Below are 6231 nucleotides of genomic sequence, written 5' to 3'. Positions count from 1 at the left end.
AAAATAGATGGATAATTTGAAAAAAAAAAATGAGAGAGGACTTCCTGCAACTAGATATAAAAGCCTATTACAGAGCTAAAATAATGAAGGCAGTGTGCCCCTGGCATAAAAAATACACAGAACGAGCAATGTAACATACTGTTAATAGAATACCTGAAACTAATCTACTATAACTAATTCAAATGCCTAAGACATTTGGAATAAGCAAAAATATTACTGGGTGTCTCCAGTAGAGGACTACGCATTGTTTATAGTACATCTTTCTGGGTTTTCTGATGTTAGCCTTCCACTGCCTATTTCATAACTCTGTTACAGAGAACCGAAAACCATGCAGAGAATGAATGGGAACACCAAGAAATGATAATAATGCAATTGATTCTTGTCTATGGACATGCAAGTGAATTCTGTTTTGTGGAGGGACAATCAATGACATGATTTGCTGAAATTAAGGACCATGCTTGGTAAAATTCCCAACCAACCAGAATGCAATCTTCTCTTAATTTACATAGCTATTGCTTTCCTAGAAACTTCACTGTACAGTAAGCTAATGGGAAAAATACTCTGTTTATATGTAGAGTGGAGTTAATTATGGGTTCCAATATTATACACAGGGGCTTCATTTATTTGAATGCCAAAGAGACTTTTGAAAATCATATGTGTCATAAAACAAGTCTTTGTTGTGGAGATATCCTGTATATGGCAGGATCTACTATCCCTGCACCTGCCCAACATATACCAGTAGTGTACTCCTGATTGTGACAATGAAAAACCACCTCTACAAATTCCCAAGCACCCCACGGGGGCAGTACCACCTCCTGGAAAGTCCTAGTTTATTTTATTTTATTTATTTATTTATTTTTTTGAGATAGAGTCTCACTCTGTCACCCAGGCTGGAGTGCAGTGCCGTGATCTTGGCTCACTGCAACCTCAGTTTCCTGGTTTCAAGCGCTTCGTGTGCCTCAGCCTCCCAAGTAGCTGGGATGACAGGTGCACACCACCACACCTGGCTAATATTTGTATTTTAGTAGAGATTGGGTCTCACCATGTTGCCCAGGATGGTCTCGAACTCCTGACCTCAGGTGATCCGCCTGCCTCGGCCTCCCAAAGTGCTGGGATTACAGGTGTAAGCCACCGTACCCGGCCTACAGCCACTAGTTTAAATAAGGAGGTATTGATTCCAAAGTTTCCATGTATATTTATGCTAGTAAAGCATAGGGTCCTAGAAAATTGGCTAATGGGGCTCACAATTCTTAACAGTGACACTGAACATGCTGTTCATATTAATTATTTGCCCTTAGAGGTCATGTAGGTGCTCCTGGTTTCTGTATTCATATTTGTTAACCAACTATACAACATAACAAAGGTTGCTTTGTTGTTAATATAATAATAGTCACAAATGCTTTGGTCAACTCACTTGGTATTCAAAGTCAATGTAAGTAAAAGATTGAGTAGTCAACCTTGATCACTCCCAGTAAAAGATGCCTCATATCGCATCTTGGTTTAATTTACTAAATAAACTGATTGTAGTTCCTTTCCTCTTTGGAATACACCAGTAGAGGGAAACATGCCTTTGAAAAGCACTAAAAATATTCTTTGTTCCATTGGCTACAAGTTTTTAGGCCTTTGCAGTTCTATCACTTTTAATAAAGTTAGAAGATACTGGGCACTGTGGCTCAAGCTTGCAATCACAGCACTTTGGGAGGCTGAGGCAGGAGGATCACTTGAGCCTAGGAGTTCAAGACTAGCCTCGGCAACATAGTAAGGCCTGTGTCTGCAAAAAATCAGAAGAAATTAGCCAAGCCTGGTGGCGTGCACCTGTAGTCCCAGCTATTTGGGAGGCTGAGGAGGGAGGATGACTTGAGCCCACAAGTTCAAGCCTGCAGTGAGCCATGATCACAACACTGCACTCCAGCCTGGGTGACGGAGTGAGACTCAGTCTCAAAAATAAATAAAGAAAAGAAAAGAAAAATATAGTTAGAAATAAAAAATAAGGTAAAAAAACATGAGAATGTAGGTTTGCTTTGTAAGAGATAGCAGTTTTGTGGCTCATAGGAATACCCTATGGAGAAACTTTTTAAGGACTTTAGTTTGTACACAGAACAACTCAGGGACAACAATCATAAACACAAGAGTTCACAGACAAAGAACAGAAATAAGGGAACAGAAAAGGCAAGAGAATAACTATCCTTAGAAAAAATGACAGGCCATTTTTCTAGTTTGTTTAGACCTGCCTTTTGTTTACAGTTCGACGTGGACTTACGTGAAGTATTTAGATTTGTTTTGAGGAAGTTGCATCTGGAGAGGTGCATGGTTACTTTTTGACAAGCAAGCTGGGTCTTGGGGTCTTTAGAAGAACAGGGGCATGTGGCAGCAGGTATGAAATACCTGAGGGAAGTGCCGATCTCAGGAGATGGAGAAAGGGTAGGTGGCAGGGAGGCCAGGTCCCAAGGCCTGGTGGTGGCCTCCCCAGCAGCCCTGTGCTGGCACTGTGGTCCAGTCATGGTGCATCTGTCACTCAACTTGTTCAAGGAGATAGAAATCTCTTTTTATTTATTTATTTGTTTGTTTATTTATTTATTTATTTTTTGAGACGGAGTCTCACTCTTTTTGCTCAGGCTGTAGTGCAGTGGTGCTATCTCCACTCACTGCAACTTCTGCCTCCTGGGTTCAATCAATTCTCCTGCCTCAGCCTCCCAGTTAGCTGGAACTACAGGCGCGCATTATCACATCTGGCTAATTTTTGTATTTGTAGTAGAGACGGAGTTTCACCATGTTGGCCAGGCTGATCTTGAACTCCTGACCTCAAGTGATCCACCCGCCTCAGCCTCCCAAAGTGCTGGGATTACAGGTGTGAGCCACCATACCCAGCAAGATAGAAATATCTTATGTTCCCCCTGTTGACATGGCAGACTAAACACAGAAGCACTCAGGGTTGTTGACATTGTTTTATTTGGGAAATAAGCAGTAGCTATGTGGTGACTGGAAACAAAACTCACAGAAAAGGTGGGAAACAGTGCCCCTACAGGTGTAGAGAAGTAGAAACACGAAGGTGGAGACCACCTGAATACCCAGGAAACAGAACACTTGGGATCACGACCCTCTTGGCTGGGCTCAGCAAGGCAGACTGATCTTTAAGGATGAGTCTGGGGTTGTATTTTGGTAATGGCCATTTCCTATCTGGATTTTTTTTTTTTTAGTAAAAAGATTTTAAACCACTACATTCAAAGAGGGGGTTATAGAATCCAAAGGAGCAAGTCCCTGGACACCCAGGTGATACCAGATGGGGAGGTCTGGGAGAGAAGCAGGCAGGGGTATGGGGGAAAGTCTCATTACCTGGAGAAAGCAGGACCCAGCATCTCAGTCTAGAAGCAGACCCAGGCCGGCCGCCTAGCAGCAGCATTGCTTCTGGCAGCAGCCCTTCTGCTGGCAACAGCCCTTCCCACAGCCACAGCCACAGCCACATGAGCTGCAGGTGCGGCGGCAGCAGCAGATCACCGGCGTGCTACAGCAGCCCCCACAGCAGCCGCGGCAGCAGGGGCAGCAGCTGGAGCAGCAGCCCACCCGGTAGCACCTGCAGGTGGTGCAGCTGCCACAGCCACCACAGCCACCACAGCCACCACCGCAGCCACCACAGCCACCACCACAGCCACCACAACTTCCACAACCACAGCAACCCATGGTGTCAGTAGAGAGGACTGAGAAGAAGCAAGGATAGAAGACTCAGGAGAGATGAAGAGGTCTGATGCCTCCTTCTGTCCGGGGAAGCCCTTATATAGCAACTCCAGCAAGCCAAGGCCAATATGTGGCCCATTTCTTGTTGTTGTTTATCCCATCTCTTGTTGTTGTTTATGAGATCTCATAAAAGATCTCATGAGTTGTCTTATGCCCTACCTCGTGAACATCTTAACAAGCTAATAATGCTAAATTTAACTTTTACTCATCTCTTAAACCTCTGTTTGGACGAGAACACACCTCTAAGACGTTTGTGTTCGTAAGAACTTAAATGTGTGTACAGTTTTTGCTCCAGGGCTTAAAATAGTGCCCGACACATTGTAAGTATTCAATAGGTATCTTTTGAATTAAATAAATGCCTAGAACATTTAAGAATAATCTCCATTTCTTTATAACCATGAGAGTCTGAATCCAAAGCCCGGTAAAAGTCTTGTGTTTCTGTTGATACTTCTCAGTTGTCATAGGTTAGATAAAACATTGTTTTTCTCTCTATTGGAATTCATCACACAGTCTTATGATCTATAAAAAAAAAAAAAAAAAAAAAACTTCTCGGCTGGGCGCAGTGGCTCACTCCTGTAATCCCAGCACTTTGGGAGACCGAGGCGGGCAGATCACCTGAGGTCGGGAGTTCAAGACCAGCCTGACCACCATGGAGAAACCCCGTCTCTACTAAAAATACAAAATTAGCCAGGCATGGTGGCACATGCCTGTAATCCTAGCTACTTGGGAGGATGAGGCAGGAGAATCGCTTGAACCCGGGAGGCGGAGGTTGCGGTGAGCCAAGATCGCTCCATTGCACTCCAGCCTCGGCAGCAAGAGGGAAACTCTGTCTCAAAAAACAAAACAACACAACACAACACAAAACAAAACAAAACAACAACAACAAAAAGAAAACCTTCTTGAAAGAATTAGTGAAAATCAGAATCAAAAGAAACAAGACCAGGCGCGGTGGTTCACGCCTGTAATCCCAGCACTTTGGGAGGCCAAGGTAGGCAGATCATCTGAGGTCAGGAGTTTGAGACAAACCTGGCCAACATGGTGAAACCCTATCTCTACCAAAAAATACAAAATTTGGCTGGATGTGGTGGCGCATGCCTGCAGTCACAGCTACTCAGGAGGTTGAGGCAGGAGAATCCCTTGAACCCAGAAGGCGGAGACTGCAGTGAGCCAAGATCGTGCCACTGCACTCCAGCCTGGGAGACAGAGGGAGACTGTTTAAAAAAAAAAAAATTAGACCAGCTACTCGGGAAGCTGAGACAGGAGAATCACTTGAACCCAGGAGGCAGAGGTTGCAGTGAGCCAAGATTGTGTCGTTGTACTCCAGCCTGGGTGAGAGTGAAACTCCATCTCAGAAAAAAAGAAAGAAACAGAATGGGCATTTCTGAATGTATTATCTTGCACATTATATCTCACCTTAAAACACAAATATTCTCTTTTCTAGCTCCTTGGAATTTTTCATTCACCAGAAGAATGGCTTGATCATTAAACATTCCAAAAACAAATATTGTGCTATGTGAAATCCTAAAAATACAATTATTTAGGGCCTACTCCTAAGTCATCTGCCAAGGGTGAGGTTTCTGTTTGTTGTTTATCTGTTAAATAATTGGGAAAAGCAACAAAGTTTACATTTGGTGGCTGTCCTTCTCTCGTGCCTCTCTCACGTTTAAGACCCATGGAGAGGCTCCAGGCTTAGGCCTGCCCACACACTAATGGAATGTTTATTTGGAATCATCCCATTCAGTCCAACTGACTCTACCTGTCAGGCCTCCATTTCCTGCCCCAGGTAGCCCGTAGGTGTGAGTAAGTCAGTAGGGTAGGGTTCTTGCCTGACTATCTCCAGAGTTTAAGGTCTGCCTGGCTAATCTCTGTTCTCCAGACAACTCACAGAAGAGGCCCATGCTATGGGGACCCTGCAGTCCCTCTTGGAACTTATACTGCAGGTTCTGATCAACAATGACCAGGCTCTGCAGCGGCTGCATGTCCCCTGGGATGTCACTGTCCGTGGTTTTAAACAACTGGCAACTCTTTCATAAGCTGACTTTTTGAAAGCAGAAGAAAGGCTTAAGACATCCTCCCTTGATACACCTCTCACAGGTGCGGGGCTACGAGGATTCCTCCTGCTCTCCGTTTCGGCTGCCCAGCGCCCTACTTGAGACATTCATGTAATGTCTGTGATGCCCACGTTAGAGACAATAAGGACCAGACTCCCTCAGTTGGTTCCTGCTCCTTCCAGACCTGTCTGCCCTGCTGTATGAGACGGCTGTCCTTTTTGTTTTATTTTGTTTCTTAACTTTTTGACACAGGGTCCTGCTCAGCCACCCAGACTAGAGTGCAGTGGTGCAATCATAGTTCACTGCAACCTCAAGCTACTTGGGTTCAAGTGCTTGTCCATCCTCAGCCTCCCAATAGCTGGGACTATAGGTCCATGCCACTAGGTTCAGCTACAGACAGCTGACTCTGGACTCTGTTTGGGGACCTTGTTTTTGTGCTCTTCTGACT

Source organism: Rhinopithecus bieti, unplaced genomic scaffold, assembly GCF_001698545.2.
Source record: "Rhinopithecus bieti isolate Rb0 unplaced genomic scaffold, ASM169854v2 scaffold_15282, whole genome shotgun sequence".
In the NCBI taxonomy this organism is placed as follows: Eukaryota; Metazoa; Chordata; class Mammalia; order Primates; family Cercopithecidae; genus Rhinopithecus; species Rhinopithecus bieti.
Note: the sequence above shows the minus strand (reverse complement) of the source record.